The sequence below is a fragment of the Argiope bruennichi genome, chromosome 4 (assembly GCF_947563725.1).
Source record: "Argiope bruennichi chromosome 4, qqArgBrue1.1, whole genome shotgun sequence".
In the NCBI taxonomy this organism is placed as follows: Eukaryota; Metazoa; Arthropoda; class Arachnida; order Araneae; family Araneidae; genus Argiope; species Argiope bruennichi.
In genome coordinates, this window is record NC_079154.1 from 128,093,617 (window position 1) to 128,113,865 (window position 20,249).

Consider the following 20,249-nt stretch of genomic DNA (forward strand, 5'->3'; position numbering starts at 1 on the left):
TTGATTGACTCGCAATAGTGATTTATTGATGCTTTAGCGAATATTTATAAGTGCATGATCGTCTGAACAGTTTATTCTACACGAACGTACAGGAAAATAAAATAATAAATACATAATAATGCAATGGAAGATATCTGACTGAACAAGATATGCAGTTCAGTGATATTATAATGCTACATTCTTGACGTAAAAAAAGACTACAATCTTTATGCAAGTGTGAATGACTCGTCAACCTAGGCGAACTGCTCGAGATTTTGGCTGTAAGTCAAAGAGTTAAGGAAAATATCTGCAAATAAATTCTGCACTTATTTTTATGTTTGTTTTTTCTTATACATTTCCAACGATCGAAAGACTGATAGGAAAAAGCTGATATCGATGATTTATTGGCTATTTAATCTTTTCTTGTTGACGGTTACTGCCACCAGCAATAGCGGCAAGAATAGCAGAAACGCTTTGAAAATGAATAGTTTAATATTAATTGGTTCATAGTATTTTATTTTTTTTCAGTCCTTGTCCATGAGCACAATAACTCCGCGATGCTTTGAGCTAGATAGATGAAATCTGTTTACATTCAATTTACAGATTTCTAGTAAATTTTGAGCAAAATCTATTTAGATAAATTTTGTAAGCGCACCTGTTCGAATGCATGTGAACACGATAAATATAAAACAAGAAGAGCTAAGTGTGCAAAATTTGGTAGATCGTTTTAGTATCTACAGTATAGATCAATATGAAATTTTGAATTAAGTTTATCAACAATTCGGTTATCTTCAATCTGCATGCTCAAATTCATGTAAATTCAATAGTTTAAATACAAAATAACATAAAATATGAAATTTGGTATATGATCTTATAGTTCTGAGTCAAACTTTGGATTCACTCGTTTCAAGCGTCCAAAATGAATACTTGGTTTTCTTGCCTTCGCTATGAAGCACAACACACTCATGCGTCTTGAAAATAAAAATCTGAGCACTCATGACAACCATGGCCTTGCCAGACAAACGCATTTTCTTTTGCTAATTGAAGGAGAGATAAAACAGTTATAAAGGAATATTCAAGTAACTTCGGGGACATCGTTTCGGCTAGTTCTGGAATAACAGTAACATAAAACTCTACTTTAACCGAAAAATAATTAAATCTAAGGGTTTCTCATGCATTAATAAATAACCAGATCCATGTTTCCTAATATTGTAATCCCTTAATAATCAGGCAGATATCGGACCAGAGAATTAACAAGTTCAGAAATGAATGGAATTTCGTTTAACAAAATACATTTTTATAGCATAACCAAGGTCTATAGCACAAATCATTACAAAATTATACAGAAAATTACATTTTTATCATAAGTATTTCAAAAATATAACTCAAAATATGAGTAGCAACCTATTGTTTAAAGTATTCCCAAAATATTCTTAAAAATTAATGAGATTTGCGTTGTTTCCCTTTCAACAACCCCCACTTCCTTCCTTTTAGATAGACATTGCGCTAATTATACCGAATATGCATCTTTGACGCCTTTCTTTTGACTGGTTGTGTCCAATATTTGACACGGATCTATAATTGCGATCATAAGATTCCATATCATGTTTCATTTATCTAAATCATTGCGTGTGCTTTAGACGCGTGCTTGTTCCAGTTATTGCATTTGCAAACAAACTGAAAGATAGACAATCTAACGATGGAATTCACTCAAGAGTGGACCCAATTCTCACAATTACAAAACTATCAATCCAAAAATAATCAATATGAAAATTCAACTATAAAATATTTCCTGAATCTATATAATAAAATATACATTGTATTTAGAGAGCGCTAATGCTGCTACAATTAAAACACAAATGAACTTAACCAAATTAGAATAATTATTAGAAATAAATATTAAGTGTACAGCCAAAGAATCAAAAAGAAATATATAATGAATCTGGACTGAAGACTTTCTTAGGGGCCACCCTCAGGCAAGGATTCAAACCAGGGATTTTTTTCTGTGAGGAGTCTGACTTTCGTTCAACAAACTGACGCCTCGTGACCCGAAAAGCCCAGGAAATTGAGGTTTTGGAGATAAAATTAGTATCACAAAATTAAAAATAATTTTACAATAACAAGTAAAATCCTTTCGAAAATTTTTAATCCGAGTAAGAACACAGCAAAACCAAACAACAAAAAACATGAAAATAGAGCCAAATTCATTTAAATAAGAAAGCTAAACACTTACTAATTGAAAGTAAAATTCCAAAAAACAGTGTGAGGCAAAAAAAACTTGTTAGTGCAAAATTGCACTTCGTTAAATTATTGCATCGTCATTATAATTGAAGCGTTGACGATGCATTATGGCGAAACGTGGTAGGCGTATATAGCTTTAAACGCGGAAAAATTAAATTTAGTTTAATTTAACGAAGTGAAATTGCACTAAAAACTTGTTAGTGTAATATTGCACTTAGTTAAATTAATGCATCGTCATTATAATTGAAGCGTTGACTATGCATTATGGCGAAACGTGATATAGTTAGGCGTATATAGCTTTACAGGCGGAAAAATTAAATTTAGTTTAATTTAACGAAGTGAAATTGCACTAACCAGTTTTTTTTGCCTCGCACTGTCTTTTGGAATTGTGCTTTCAATTAGTAAGTGTTTTGCTTTCTTATTTAAATGAATTTGGTTCTATTTTCATGGGGGGTTTTTTGTTGTTTGGTTTTGCTGTGTTCTTACTTGAATTGAAAAATTTGGAAATGATTTTACTTGTTATTGTATAATTATTTTTAATTTTGTGATACTAATTTTATCTTCAAAGCCTCAATTTCGTGGGATTTTCGGGTCTCGGGGGGTCAGTTTGTTGGAACAAAGTCAGGCCCCTCACAGAAAAAATCCCTGGTTTAAATCCTTGCCTGAGGGTGACCCTTGAGACAGTCTTCAGGCCGAATTCATTATATCTTTCTTTTTGATTCTTTGGCTGTAAACTTAATATTTATTTCTAATAATTATTCTAATTTGGTTCTCACAATTACATATCTCTGATATATAAATTAGATCTACTGTTCTGATGATAAAACCATGTGCTAAATTTCACCCAACTAGTTTTTTATGTTTTCAATTATCATAAGACGAATGAGTGAATTAACACGTGCACAGATTTCTTCGATATATTAATAGAAGTCTATAATTTTGATGTAAAGATTACATATCTAATTTCATCTGTCGAGCTCTAGTAATCGAGTTCACAGAACACAAATAATTCCAGGTGTAGTTTTTTCGGAGTGAATGGGGTCTGAAAACATGACAATTCACTAAGAATTTCTAAGCCAATGTTTTCCAAGATAACGATACATTTTCCTTGGTATATCTCGTGTTCGAGAAAGTAAAAATGTAATTTATATGATTTAGCGGATGAATTTTTTTAAAAAGTGTTTATAAGAAGGCAGCTATTTTTTTAATCTGAAGATTTAATAATGTTAATCAATTTATCCCTTTATGTTGGAATCTCATTTAGCTTTAATCGTTCCTTTATGGTAATTAAAATATTATTACTGCCGGGAAAATACTTTGATAGAATAAATATATTTTAAATCTGAAATATCGATAGATACTATTCTTATTATTCCAAATAGCAAAAAAAATGAATTTTTTTGCTATAATCTAAATAAATTTTAATCAAAAATATGATTAATATCAAAACCATAATTAGCATTTATTAAATTTGCATGTCATTTAAAATATGTCAGTCATTATAAAGATAAACCAAAATGCTTGAAACTAAATATTTTCAACACTCAGCAAATGTCATGTTAATAAATAGTATTACTGTCAAACATATATATATGCATAAATGCACATTATCAGACTTATATTTGACGCGTTTTCCCCAAACGAGTGAAACTATAACCCAACATAAAACTATAATAACATAATTATAATTACAAAGTCGTATACTAAAAATTATATATTTCAGTCATTATATATTTATTTTATTGTTTCTACATGCATGCAAAAGTACAGACCGACAGACAGTTAGACTGTTTGAAGAATTTAATTCAAAATCTGATACTGATCCATATTTTAAATTCTAAACTTTTATACCAAATTCAATCAATATAGCTTTTAATGTTTTGCATTTATCGTATTTAGTTATATCCAGATAGATTTCCTCTGAATTTATTTCTTTCTAATTTTGGAAGAAATCTTCAAATTTAGTGAAAAGAATACATACCAAATTTCATCTAACTAGCACAAAACGATTTTGAGTTATCATGTTCACAAACAGATAGAGATGATTGAATCCGAAAAACACATTTTTTAAGAAGTATAAAACGCAAAGATTAGATTTTTTTTATTACAGTATTTTTCCTATGTTTTGTACATGAGAAAATAAACATATGAATACGGAAACAGTAAATTTTTAAAATAATCTTTGTCATTTTTATTCTTATGGGCAATTTCTTGAAAATGGATCTTATTTATGAAAAATCTGAGCATTTAAGGCGAATATGTGCCTTTTGCAAACCCAGTTAGAATAATAACTAATTAATTTCCTCTTTTAATAACTAATTAATTTCATTTCACGTTTCAACATTTTTTTTTTAATTTAATAAACGTGCTATTGATTTATTTCTATATAATTTTTTATTGCATGAACTTTGTAAACAGGCTTTTCTTTTACATTTTTCCATATTTAATCATAGTTGGTTGGTTGGTTAGTTTAGGAGCTTTTATTGGCGCAACAATCATATTTGCCTTATATCATGGGGAAAAAAATGATCGAAATAATATAATTCTTGAAAAATTAATTTTAAACAAATTATTTCCTTAATCACAAATAAATATTTGATTACCTTGCTATATTAAAAAAAAACCAATAATTTGCAAACATATATAACATTCTAAATTGTAATCTTGTATCACTTGTCAAGTACAATACGGCATAATCTATATTGAATGAATTATTAATATTCTAATATATTATAAATAACTAATTACTTGTTCTTCCATTTATTTCTCAATGATTTTAGTAATTCAAAATAAATCCTTTTTTCCCTATCATTTAATAGTTCATAGAATCTTTTATAAATTTATTTATTTGGTAATTGTTTAATATATTTTTAATCGACCTGAATCCAAGACTCCAATGACTGTAACACCTCAAAATAAAACAAACTGACTCTTTAATTTATTCCTAAAAAAAATTCATAAAATCTCTAACTTATCTTATTAAAGGCATTTTTTATTTCTTTTTTTTATTTTTCCCATTCTAATATTATCATATGTGTACACAAAATAAATATGTTTCTGAAAATGCAAATTTTAATGCAAAAAGAAATTAATCTTGCTTTGTAATGAATTCTAACGAATATTGTTGAGTTTTAAAATTGTTATTTCTTATCTGTTGATCCTTTAGTGCGTATTGCAAAGGATTATATGCTTACAAACATATCACCTTTTAAAAATTTTGAAATTGATTTTTCCCCTTTTTTTTTTCAACTGCTTTATAAAATTGAACACATTACATTTATGTTCAATTAAAAGTATGCTCATTCACTTCCATTTAAACGCAAAACTTTTAACAACATTATTCAATATCGATTAAAATTGAAATAAATGCATTTCTTCTATTCTTGAAAATTCTTGCATTCAAGATTTTTTTTTTCTGTATCGTTGGATTGTTATAAAGGTTTATTTCACAGAATTCTGAAAACGTGCTCAAGAATCTGTTCGACGTTGCTAAGAAATGTGATGATTCGAACCAAGTGAAAGTAAATTAATTCAGGCGTTTTTTTTTTTTTTTTTTTTTTTTTTGCACAGCTGCGGTTTCAATGTTTTATTTATTCTATAATTGAATTTTTTTTTATTTCTGCAATCGCAGAAGCAGGAACAGTAATGCAAATATTTCAGAACATAAAAATGGAATCGAATTGATTTAAGACCTACTTACCTATTGGTTTAAGACCTTATAAGACCTACGCTCTTATAACTGATAGCAGTCATCAAAGAAAATTGTATTTTTATGATTTGATACAAAATCTTTTTCTACCTGCGAAACTGTTATAAATTGAAAATCGTCATTATTGGTCTTGTGTTCGTGTGGTTCTGAGGTACAGTATTTAAAATGTTTCTCTTATTTTTGTTGCAAAATGATTTGTCCTACCTATTTAATATATTCTGAATTTTATTTTAAATAAACAATATTTATGGATTTCTTTTCGAAAAAAATCAATTTAATGTGATTTATTGTCATCTCTAAATTTAAAAAAAAAACATTTCAAATAAAATTTGGATATGTCATTTCAATTTATATATTAATATTAGTACATTTATTAAATATTTGGCTATAATTTAGTTAATTTAATTTTTATCTATATTTAGCTATAAAATGAAAGATTTGGAAAAGTTTCGATTTTTCAATAACAAATTATTTCATCGGCCACTTCTAACACAATCTATTTTAATTCAATGTAGATTATAATCGAAAACCGTTATATTATTTCTGTGAATAGTATATTAATCCATCGCTGCGTAATCTTTGTTTTAAAATCATGGCCAGAATATATATATATATTTTAAAATTTTTACTTATCATATTACGCTAAGGTGTATAACTACGTTCGAGTTAATTTTAAACATGCTCTAAAATAGTTATATTTAAAAAAATTTGAGTTAAATTACAAAAGTTTTTATTTTTTTTTCTAAAAAGAGATATAAAATATATTAACTAGTCCCTGAACTAAAAAATAAGCCATATTTCTATTCACTTTTAAAATATTGAAGTTCTACGGCTAAATAACATGAAATTGTCAATTTGTTCCATATTATATAGTTCTCTAGTTCAGGAATAGCAGAACATAATGAAAAATTATTATACCAAATTTGAAAAAAAAGCATTAGAGTTTAATTTATAAAGGTTTTTTTTCTGAAATAATTCTACCAAAGATAAGAATTTGTGAAAATAGCTTTTAAAGATGTAAAATAGCATTAAAACGTATATAAATACAAATACAAAAATCACCGTAACTTCTCAAAAAATTAGAAACAAGTTTTAAATGGTTTTATAAAAAAAAATCTGTATAGGCATTAACAATATTTAAATTAAAAAAATTCATATTTTCTCAAAAAAAATCGAATGTCAACGTAGTCGCTTATTTTTAATTGTTAATTAACAGATGCGAGTTATGTACTTGGAAATATAAATGCATATTAAGTAATGCAGTAATGCAGTATTATATGTATGGAAGATTTAATAATTACATTAATGACAATTATTTATTAATAAAAGAAAGATAAATGGTTACGACGTCATTCTTAATTTCGCATACGAAATATGATGGCTGATGTCATCATGTGCGACAACTGTTTGAACACGATGTGGAAGTTAGGAATTTTAATAATTTGACTCATACGAATATGTCCAGCTGGGTGATTTCAACAAACATATGGTGATGGTGACATATGGTGATTTCAACAAACATATGGTGATGGTGACATATGGTGATTTCAACAAAGTTCAGAACTGCATTACTTGAAAATTTATGAGCTTCTGTTTATCTTTTAAGAAAGTCACCATTTAATCAGACATTTCTTTGTGGCAGATTCCATTCTGGAGTAGATATATACAATACGGTAAAAATAATCTTAACTTTTTGGACTCGGATCTCTCTTCTTAGGCACATTCAAATAGGTACGTCATTTTGATGTTTTATTTATTCATTTTTCAATTTTGATTGTTAAAAACACCTGCAGAAGGTAAGAAAATGTAGATTAATTTTTCGGGGAGATGTAGATTAATTTTTAATCGGATGTATGTAGAAAATATAGATTAATTTTTAATTCAGCTTAAAACAATTATATGTATTCTTTTCTCGGAGCAATAAACAAGTCCTTGTAAGTGGTAAATAATTAGGCATCGAATTAATTTTCCTAATGCAAAAGGTTAATCAATGCCGAAAAAAGTTTACAAGTTTTCGAGTAAAAAAAAAAAAAACAGTTCCATACTTTTTTCAAAATATATTGATATTCTTGTGTTTATATTTTCAATACATGGCGTAAATAATTGTTATAAAATGACTATCAATTCAATGAACAATAACTTAAGCAGGATATGTTGTAATAAAAGTTTCTGAAAATGAATGGTTATTACTTTTAACTATCTAGTAAAATTAGGTGTCGATGATAAGTATTACAATCTTATGATGTCCCTATTAAATCAAAAATTATATATTCATAAAAGTGTCAATTCCCCGAATTATAGCTGTTTCTGGATGCATTCAAAATAAAAGTTTTTAATTCGATTAGATGTAACAGTTTTTTTTTCCAGTTCACTCTTTTGTTTTTCCTTTAAATGAAAAACATTACCATTTTGAAAAAGATGGTGGCAGAAAGCTTCCCCAGTGAAGCGAGAAAGTGAGGTTTTTAATTCAAATAAAACATAGGCGGAAGTATCCCTTTCCCCCACTTAACAAGTGGCCGGGAAATGGGGGGCCCCAATTTCTCCCGGAACTCTCATCGGAAACCACCCCAATTAGCGAGGACCCGGTAATCAATTTTTCTCTGTTCAATTTCCCTTTTGCTGAATCCAGGAAGTCCAACAGAAGAACCGTTTGGACACAAACATCGAGCTTTCTGAATAATAAACGAAAAAAGTACTCTATCTTTGGATGTGTGGACCAAACTCTTTTCAGAAGTTAAACACAGATGTTTTTCCTGTAATTTGTAACGATCCAATAAGAACTGGAAACGATCTCATATCTACTAACAATTTATCTGCACTGATCTGAACATCAAAAATATATCATATGTTGAAAAATCGGACTATATATATATTTGGATCATACGAAACTTACAACTCTAAGTTTAAATTAAGTTGAATTTTAGTTTTAGTTTTCAACAATTAAAAAACGTTCAGTTCGATGCAGGGATTTCTTCATGCACAAGATCTTTAAAATCTTCATGGAAAACACACACACACAGGACTTTTAAGTTAGATGAAATCGTTCTGGTAATGAGAAGTAAAATATTATGCTGCATGTTAAAATATTACTTGAAACATCGATCTTCCTACCGTAATGATAAGACGTAAATATTCCTTAAACTAAAACTTTAAATATTTTTAGGGGAAGGCATTTTACAAATAAACAGAAAAGTAAAGGTGTTTTGACCCTCTCCAAGAGGGTCAAAGATTAAACATTAATTTGCTTTACTTTTTAACTGCTTAGGGCATATAACAGGGAAGAGTATAAAGGAGAGGGGGGCACAGGGGCTCAAAGACATTTAGCAATACTTTGTAGTCAGGAAGAAATGCTGCCACAAGTTTGAGTGCATTTAAATAGTTGATCGGGTAATATGCGATTGATAAAAAAAATGTATGATCGAAACCATATAGATAAAATAATGAAACTTGTTTGTTTTTATAGTCTATCTTTTTGTAGGCTTACATATCCAATTTTCTCAAAGAAATTAACAAAATTAAAACTTCACTGATGAAATTCGTAGTGGGTGACTCTCGTGTAAAGTCACAGTTATGGACACTAGGAGTTCATTCAATACTGTCGAGTCGAAATGGCGTATCTCTAAAAGAATTACACCTTAAATTATCAAAGGAGTTGCAATATACATTATACTATATAATATACATTCGTGGAAGCTTTAAATAAAGATTTCCACAAACATTTCCTTTTATTTCTTATAAAATTAATAAACTAACAATTTAAAAACATCGACTCTAATTTTGCATTTAAAATAAAATAATGCAGCGTATAATGGCACAATTTAATCTTAAACGCCTTATTCGTACCTGATATTGTGCTTTTGATTGAACTATGGATTGAAAATATCGGTACCCAAGTCTATACTTTTGAGTATGTTCCCCCCCCCCTCCTCCTAAAAACTTAGCCAGCATTTCACACTATTTTAATATTTTCAGACCATTATTTTCTGTTAACAGAATAATTTTTATTAATTTTCAATTAAATAGAGGTGGCACTACTTAGAAATAAATTCGTGGAAAAATATCCTAAGATTTATTCCAAATAATTAGAAATCAGAGAATCAAAGAGAAGAAATAAAATAAAATTATTTATCATCTTCACAAATAAAAATATGATTTTAAAATTTTTTATTAAATTCATTTAAAATTTCTATGTTTTGTTAAGCAAAAATAAGAAAACTAGTCTTCATTTCAAAAGATTTTTTAGCTGATTTTAACAAAATTATTAGATCAGTAATTTTCGTTCCGTGACTAGGAAATTAAAACATTTCATCATGAAATATCGTGAATTCAAGTGGAATTATCACATATTAAAATGTCATCTAAATTCTATCTCTATCATCTAATTAATCAAAATAAAAAACATTGAACCAAACTGAATGAACTCTCTAAGACTTCGTTTACTAGATTAAAAAAAGGTTAATCATTTAACGGTTGAAAAGATTTCCTGCCCTCAAAATAAATCTGCTTTAAAAGACCTTGAAAAAATTTTCTCCCCGATCGCCATCTCGCAAGTGATGCGATACTTATTATTATTTCTTCCCATAGCTGAAAATAGCAGAAGATGAAATTTTAATTGACTTTTTGATGAGCCGAGCTCGTTTTGTTCAGTGAGTAAAAGAACTCAACCGTACCCAAAAGATCGCACATCGGCCATGCAGGAAGTTCTATCTCAACACAGATTTGCCATCATTATTTTTATTATGTTCTTTTTTTTTTCTGTTTTAGAACATCTTAAAAGCTTTTTCTTTGATATTTGTCGTCCATTGTCTATAGTTGGCTACCGACATCTTTTAAGTAGCCTACTTAAAAAGAACTTTTGTGAATCGGACAAGAATCGTGAACGCTCCAGGTAAGCACGTGGTTACGAGAGGGATGTTTTGTTTTTTAACAAAAGGGTTACAAAAGGAGCATAACATTTGCTTGTGCCTAGTTAAGAACAGAGGTCAGCATCACGCTTTTGAGTAGTTTATTGATTTACCTGCGGAAGCATGCATGCATGCGGGATGTTATCTTAAGTTCGTGAATGTAGGATTAATGAAGGAGTTGGGCTCTTCAAATGCAAAATTTTAAAAAAATGCATTCAATGAATCGTGTCAAAGAGTATTGCCATAGAATAAGTGAATGTATTTAAGTTTGAATTAAATAAAAGGAAAACATTCTTTCTTTTTAACTATCACTTCCTTACAATAATATAAAATTTTCTCCAAAATTTGAACAGAAAGTCTTGAAATACCAAAGATAACTTTAATATGATATGTTTTAGATTTATTTAAAAATCGGAAATTGTGATTTCTTAATTGAGATCTGCAAAAAAATTACAATGAAATTTTAAAAATCAAAATAAAAGCTGAATTATTATTTTAACGTAAAAAAAAAATATGCCTACCAAAAATGGGCAAATAAATACAAGTAACAAAAATCTTACTTTAATATTAATAAGTAAAAAATCCTCTCCCGCCCAAAAAAAATATTGAAAGGTGGCTATAATTAAAATTTTATACAAGAAATCATGACTGAAATTTCATCTCTTGATCACTGACATTCAGATGATTCTTTATTCACTCTTTTGCTACGCTGCCTTTGGTGACCAACTGGTTCGGCATAAATATTAAATTGTATTTAATTGCAAATAACGTGATGTTCTTTATTTCCTCAAAAAAATTAATCATCAAATTGCGAAAGACATTGAAGTCGTGTTGTTTTAACAGTTTTATGTAGGTTATGTTTACTGTGTACTTGAACATTCCTAATGGAGTGAATATTAAAAATAATTATGATATCACAGGCTATAAAAATTTAAAATGTATCCATACTCTATTTCAAAAGTACATTGTCTTTAGCTATTATGCAATTTCACTTTGATTCCTTATGTAAATTGCGCAAATAATAAACAAAATCCCTTTTCCTAAGATTTCAACAATTAAAGAGAATCGGGCGATTAATTATCTGATAAAACAACGAAATCGATTTGAATTTCATGACAACAATGAAATTCATTATCAAAAATTATTCAAAAAAATTTAAGAAATGCAAAACATTAAGAAATAATTTATATAAAAACTAAATTGTAATCATTGGGAAAACGTTTTAAATTTTAAAAAGATGTAAAAATTAGTTTTGTGCACTAATGGTTAAACGTCAAAATATCATTTGATTTTGAAGTAAAATTTTTTTTAAATGTCTCTCAGGTTCACATTTTTGACCTCCAAAATATGTCTGTGCCAAATTTGGTAATTCCGGGTCTAACGATTTTACTGCGGAACGATCACACATATCATAACAAACGTTCTCTTTTATCAATAGTAGAAATTTAACTGGAAATATATTCATATATTTAACTGAATCCCAAATTTTAAAGCCATGGGAACTTCTACCAAAAAGACTATTTTTGTGTCCTTTAGTATATAACTCTCCCGATTTTAGTCCTTAAATTTTAATAAATAAATTTAATCAGAAAATTGAATTTTATTTTAACCTTTTCCTTAAAGAGTTACAAATTCCGAATATCTGGACTCAAAGTATATTTACATATTTATTAAACCGTACGGAATCGAGATCTAGTGATAATAGTTTGATGTTTGAATATAGAAAATATATATAAATTACTCATTATTTATCCAGCATGCGCTACTTTTTTAGTGACTTTTTTGAATAATGCTTCGTTTTGAAAGCTGTTATATAATATCAAGATAACATTTGTGTTATTGATACAAATTTACTGATCTTAGGTGAAGTTTTATTTTCTTGTAAACAGAATACGGCTGTTCTTATTTTGCTTTGTATAATTAATTTTCCGATGTTTATATATATATTTTTTCTTACCGTGTCTTTTTCAATGACATTATTTCATCACTTATGAATTATAATCAGGATTGGATCGATATATTCTTGAAATATTTGTTCATCTCTATTTGTTTTCACAATTCTGCGTTAAATTTTATTTTTATTTTTTACTTTCTCGAATAAGACGATACTTGAAGTTTTGGAAAGATGCCGCCATATTGTTTCATTTATAAGTCCATGGATTTTTATCAAATGGATATGGATTTCAGGTCATTTTTATATTCTGTTGTAATATCTATATCTTAATTCTAACAAACTGCATGCGGGAAATGTAATTTTCTTCTTTTTACAGTTTGTCACTGGAACGCGGATCACACATAATATTCGTAAAAACGCCCATTGCAAGCGTCAGTCCGAAATGTAATAAAATAACAATAATTCGATGGTTCTATGAGTGTAAAAATTCTAAAATACAAAAAAGCAAAAGGTCCAAATATATTATAATAAGCCTTATTTTGTAACTTTAAAACACTTTTTAATATTGCCTGTAATCAGAAATTTATAACAATCTTCATCTTTGAAGGCGTAAAACTACAACACCAGTCTGATCGGAAGATACGCGAGGTCAATGTCAGTTTGAAGATCCGTCTAAATTGATTAAGGTAAGATATAGGAACGCTTCTTCGGACGTTTACAGCAACCCCTTCTTTTTTGTGTCCAACTATACTATCTATAAATGGCTTCATTTTAGCTTCCAAGTCTGAAAATATCATCTCTCGATTCATGTTTGCCATCCTGACATGACAATTAAAGAGTTGAGAAAAAGGCTAATAATAGACCCTTTCCAGACATAAACCGGTTAAAAAAATTGCCACCAGCATACACAAGGTGAAAGAAAATTGTTTTCATTTCGAATTCAATTTTAGAAGGCCAACATCATCTGTTCGATCCACCCCATACATTCTCTCACACACAACACTCCGCATCCATCGGCATCTTCCAAAGTTTGCGTTGTTGATCGAGACGCAACAAGTGGGTCACAGGAGGTCAGTACGGCAAAAGAAACTTCTCCCGGAAGTTCAGATCCGATATACCAGAAGTGTCCCCTAAGGCTGTGCCGCATCAGCACCGGATTCCCTCGTGGATCGGTGTATCATTGTCTGACGATAGTAAATGCTGGACCGGCCGGCGAGTTGGGTTCTTTCTACATATTTTGTTCACGCGGGTTTATTTTAAGTATGCAAATAGGGTTGAAGTATCATTTCGAATACAAGGGTGGAATGAGTAACAGTGTAAATGTGGGTGAGTTAGGGTTGTGAGCAGAATAATCATCAGTGAGTTTTTGTTTACTGCATTGGGAGATACGGATGAGTAACACATGGTTTTAGTTTATTTTAGTTCACGAAACGGATTTATGTGTAGTTCTTTCCTTCTTAATAATATAAGAAATGAGTTATCATCAAATTTAGAGATTTTTAACAGCTCTCGAAAATCATGAATGACAATTTATAGTTATTCTAATAAAATCAAATTCATGATCACGTGATTCACATCAAATGCACTGTCGCCATTAAATATTTAAATCCATGACTCATCTGGTTGAAAGAAAAATGAAGTGGCATCATAACACAATGTGATGTAAATACGAGTATTATCTATTTCAGATGCGAATGTGTCGCGAAATTATCATTTTTTCTTATTAATTTGGTCATATATTAGTTTTCTCTGCTACTCAACCAAATGTCTCTCATTTTCGGAATGATTCATTCTTTTTTTGATGGAAAAAAAATTTGAGACTACAGAGATGTTTAATAAATATTGTATGTTTTCTTAACAAGTTAATTGTTTTGACTACTTCGAAAATTGCATATCGAAATTGTGTGGCAAAAAATTGAGCGATGACGAGTCTACTCGTCAAACACAAAGTATGTGCAATATGAATTATGTTGTAATGAAATGACTTATTTTTTATTTCAATAATAACATTTATTTAGTTATTTAAACTAACAAGCATTTTTTGCATATGAATGAAAAGAAACATAAAATTGGATGACTAATACAGCATAGCGATGCATTTAAGAAAAACAATTCAGATTATATACGGTTTTTTTTATAATAATTATTTTTTATTTGTTTCTTTGACTTCGACTTGGCCTCGAAATATTTTAAACATCTTGAAATTTACGAATATGTTCGATTTTTTTTTCTAAAATTATAATTCAAACTGCAAATTGTCACTACTTATGACTCCTGACGAAAAAACTCGTCATAACGCAAAATGTTGTGCTTTTTCCGTGACGAGTATACTCGTCAAAAACAATTAACTAATTAATTATTTGGTCTTATATTATTACCCTGAAATAATACAAGACTAAATTATTAATAACTCTTATTTATTTGGTCACATATTAGTTTTCTCTACTACCCAACCAAATGTCTCTCATTTTCGGAATGACCCATTCTTTCTTAATGGAAATCATTTCTGAGACTACAGAGATATTTGATAAATATTTTATGTTCTCTTAAATATTTTGTTGACAATTTAAAACTTCAAAATCGGTAATGTATTGAATAAGTATATGTTTAAATATCTACGCTACTACGATCCCTTTCTGAAAAAATTAAAACTAAAGAACATTTTATTTCATTAAAAAAATTATATTTAATCCTGAAACAATAACTAGGAGAATACAAAGAAATTAAAAATTTCGTAATGTATCTAAGACGATAAGCTTAAATCTAACAATGAAAAATTAAAAACAGTTTTATTGATTTTCCATCATTCTATTGATGGGCCGTGGTGGCCTGGTGGTAAGGTCTCGGCTTCGGAACCGGAGGGTTTCAGGTTCGTGACCCGATTCCACCGAAGAACCGTCGTGTAAGGGAGTCTGTTGCACGTTAAATCCGTCATGACCAAACGTCCTCCCGCTGGTGTAGTGTGGTGTGGAGAGGGGGGTGACAGCTCAGGTGTCGTCCTCGTCATCTGACCGCGGTTCAAAATTACGAGGTCCGTCCCAAAATAGCCCTTGTGTTGCTTCAAACGGGACGTTAATATAACCAAACCAAACCATCATTATATTGATGAAACTGATACAATTTTATAAATTATATTATAAAAATTTAAACAACTGTTGTGTATTAACAATGCTGCACAATGGAATACCTAGTTATCTTAAATTCTTATAGATTAACCTTTTGCACTCAGAAAAATTATTCTATACATAATTATTTACCTATTAAAAGGACTTATTCATTTCTCCGAAAAACAAATTATGCATCATAGCTTTAAAGTTGAATTTCCCCGAAAAATTAATCTGCGCCTTCTTACCATTCTGTTGGCGTTTTTACTAAACAAAATTAAGGGAAAAAAACATCAAAACAATGCACCGTCTTGAATGGTACCTGAGAGGAAACACCCGAGCGGAAACGGTTAAAATATGGTTTTTAAATTAAAAAGTAGCCTTTATACGTTTTTCTAATAGATGTATGCATGCATATATTGGCCTTGTAATGAATGTAAATGTGATAAATCAAAACAATAACAACCTAGATAAATGAAATTTGGTTGCACAGTAACGATCTACATAAATAAAATTTGGTATATAATATTGTAACTGAAATTGTGATTCAGAATCATAATTTGCCGATGGTTTAATTTAGTTTAGTTCAGTTGTATTCAGACCCCGTTGAAAAGAACACTAGGGCTATTTTGGAATGGACCTCGTAATTTTGAACTTCGGTCAGATGATGAAGACGACACCTGAGCTGGCACTCCCTTTCTCCATACTTCCACACCCCATTCGAGGGAGGACGTTTGACCCCAACGGATTTAACGTACACTAGACACGACGGTTCTTCGGTTGATTCGAGTCTCGAATTTGAAGCCCCCGGATTCCGAAGCCAAGACCTTACCGTCGGGCCACCGCGGACTCAACTTTTCGATGGAAAGGCGCCCAAAATGCATACATGATCTCTTTTGCTATATAACTACCAAAAACAAAACGTTGATGCGCGGGATTCAAAATAAACATTTGAGAAAAAATCGTGCTTTCACGATTTTTATTTGACTGAAAGTCCAAAATTTTATGCAACGTTAGAAGGGGGTAAATATTTGTGACAGAATATGAGAGAAAGTTTCGGAAAACCATTCCTACCGGTTTGCGAATAATTTACTGTTTACTAACATGGTTAATTAAACTTAGTTCACTAACTTGATGCTTGCTTATCTTAACGAACTAATTGTTTTCAAGCAGTCTGTCGGAAATAACGGAATTGCTTTCTCACAGATCAGTGTCCGATTAAACCACCGAAGATTCCGGATGTGAATCGAACAAACGGCACGTGCTGGAAGACACCCATAACTTGGCATTGGAGATGCATGCCGCCCTACTTTCTGGTGACACTTCCGAAATCTTTTGGAAGAATCTGTGGGGCACGCATGGTTGGTTCACTTGATGGCTCCCAGCAGCAGTTGCGCCGGGTTAGAATAGCGGATTCCACAGGTGGCTCCAAGCACTTTCTCCGGCATTGAAACGCAGGCATTGTTCATTGGATTTATTAGCCGAATGAGGGGGAGAGAGACTGTAAAAAGAGGATTTAGAAAAAGAAGCTGGCGGTTTTTTTTATATGTGTGGAGAAAGCGGGTGGAATTTCCGCCAAGGTTGTTGTGTAGATTGCATCGGATCGATGGTGTAGATGCGTACGTTTTACATCGGGGTCATTGCCTGATCTTCATGAATCGTTTCGAATCATTCATAAAACTAACAGTGTTTTTTTTTCAGTAATTAAGCTTAAATAAAAGCTAATTGGAAAGCAATTGCAAATAACTGGTCACATATTTTAATTTTATTACGATAGAGCTTAAAAAAATAGATCTGCTGTCTTTAAAATAACACCAATAAACACTAATAGACCAAAATAAGCTCGCGCATACACGCTAGCAAAGAAAATCTGATGAATTTCAAAATATTTCTGGCAAGGATGGCATACAAGAGACTTCTCTAACTTAGAATTTATGAAATTACAAATTCTAAACGAATCTAATTTTGAGCATTCCAAAATTTCTTCGAAATCTATAAATTTCCTCAAATATTCTATCATATTTTGAGAATACTCTTCTTAAATTTTCAATAAATTAACTACTTGACAAAAATTCCTCAAATTACAAATATTCTGTGGCCTCCTATTGCATACTATAGCAATTTAAAAGCAGTTTAACCTTAATTATAAAACGCAGAAAATTTGGGGGAAGAACTAGGGACAGCGGAAATTTCAGTATTAAATATAAAATCTGTATATTTTTCCTTAATTCAAAAAGAAATTTCATTTATTTGATATATATATATATATATATATATCATGAGTAAAACAGATTTAAGTAATACAATAAAAGTAATGAAATTATCTCTCACAATAATCCTTTTTTAAATAAAATAACAAATGGTGAGGAAATATCTTTTCTTTATTAATGAAATCTTGATTTTAGTGCTAAAAGATAGAGAAAATTAAACTTTTGATCATTTTTCAAGCAATACTAAATTTTATTTGAAATTATTTCGCTACAGTCATCTAATCAGAATTATTATGTAACTCGGCTGTTTTTTAGGCACAGATTTTGGCAACCGTTTTGTAATTCTACCATTCTTCAATTAGATTTGATAAGCAATTTGAATTTCTCTTGAGGTTTATAACGTAGCTCCCTGCTTTATTTGTGTTTCGGGTGAAAGTGCTTATACTACATAAAAGTTATACATCTGTTATTGGAAAGATTATTACGAATACAAAGAAAGATTTTCTTCTTTCTTCCCGAGATAAGAAAGAAGAAAATCTTTCATACGCATTTATAAAATAATATTTCAAGATTTTTTCAATTTCTGGGAATAGCTTTTCTAGGATATTTGTGTATATAGTGTATATAGATACAATTTGTGTATATAGATTTGTAGGCCGTATTAAAAATATCTTAAATGACGCAGTAAAATTTCTTTTAAGAGCAATTAGAATAACAATGTTTCACTCTACCGCGCACAGCAACTAATAACAAAATTAAAAAATTACATAAAATAGCAGTTCATTAAAAATACAAACTACTTGAACATTCTTAAATACCTCAATACCCAAGAAGTTCTCAGTATATTGAGCTGAAGTAACAGTAAACGTCCCAAAGAGGGTGTGTCACATAGCCAAAAGTTTGAATGAATATTTACGTCAAGGTTTTATGAAACTTAAGTATTTCGAAAGGAAGTCAGATGCAACTATAATTCTGAAAACCACCCAGGCAAACAGCAACTCATAGACTGAGCTCCCTATAAAAAAATGAATCTTTTTATTTTTTTTTTTTTGCCCGTGGTATATTCAATATCGTAAAAGTTATAAAGGTGCCTTTCACTAGATCATTGATCTACCGATAAAAGATAAATAAAATACAGCTAAAGGCTAATTTTTTTTGCCACCTCGATATGAACTGCAGATTCCTTTATAAAAGATAAAATTCGCCCAATTTTATTAATTTATGTTACTCCAAATATTTAAAGTAGTACGAATTATTAAGAGAATTTTAGATTAGATTTTTGGAAGAAATTTTAGACACTTAAATTTATTGAGAAAAATTTCAACTCTTTCCTCTCAAAAAAGTAATTCGATGTATAATTATTCAACTAATACTTGTTTGTAGCTCAAAATATAAATATGAATAATTGTTTTAAGTCGAATTTCCCCGAAACATTAATCTATATCTTCTGACCACTTTGTAGTTATCTTAAACAATCAAAATAAAAAATAAATAAGACGTCAAAATGATGCACCATCTTGAGTGGTGCCTCATCTGAGAGCGAAGGGTTTAAAAATATTTTAATATAACGTGCTAATTTATTTTATAAAATAAAAACACGATGAATAAAATTATAGATTGAAAATATTGAATTCAAGATACGGCACCACTTTCTTTACGAAGGTTTTAAATTTACAATAAGGGGAATAAATGATGTGAAAAATCTAATATTATTAAGAAGATCAAAAATTAATTTTTTTCTCTACTTGCATTTAAAAGAAATGTACAATCTCAAAGTATTTAAGCATATACGAGCTTCTTTACGAAGCTTTATATATACCATACGAGTTTCGTTTTCAAAAGTATTTACACTTAACCTCTTCACATACAATAACGAGTCTGACTCGAGCATTGAATTACTTAATTTCTAATTTTAAGTCTGAATTAAGCAATTTAAGTAAAGATATTAAGTGATTTAAAAAGCAGAAACCACTTAAAAATGTTTGAATATCTAAATGCCCTTATATTATTCCAAATTGGATTTACCATTTAATTTAGAAAGTAAGTAAATTTGTTAGCCAAAGGGTTAAATAATTCTCGTAAAAGTTTGGAAAAAATTTATAATGGAAGATGCAATTCATAAATTGTTGTATCTGACTAATAATATGCTTTAATAACAATGCATCCTATTTTAAGCGTTATCTTTTGCTTTAAAATGCAACGAAACTG

The 20,249-nt window shown here is 29.6% G+C and overlaps 2 protein-coding genes across 3 annotated transcripts in view; one reads left to right on the top strand and one right to left on the bottom strand.

The window, feature by feature from the left end:
* LOC129966746 (uncharacterized) overlaps positions 1 to 20,249 on the bottom strand; it is a 104,022-nt gene that overhangs the window by 73,981 nt on the left and 9,792 nt on the right. The gene's annotated exons all lie outside the window — the stretch shown is intronic.
* LOC129966748 (sulfotransferase 1B1-like) overlaps positions 7,558 to 20,249 on the top strand; it is a 55,390-nt gene continuing 42,698 nt past the window's right edge. Inside the window, exon 1 of one of the 2 annotated variants that reach the window (XM_056081302.1) lies at positions 7,558 to 7,660. The gene's annotated coding sequence lies outside the window, so the exon portion shown is untranslated. The remainder of the gene's footprint in view (positions 7,661 to 20,249) is intronic. The other variant, XM_056081304.1, reaches the window with a different exon arrangement.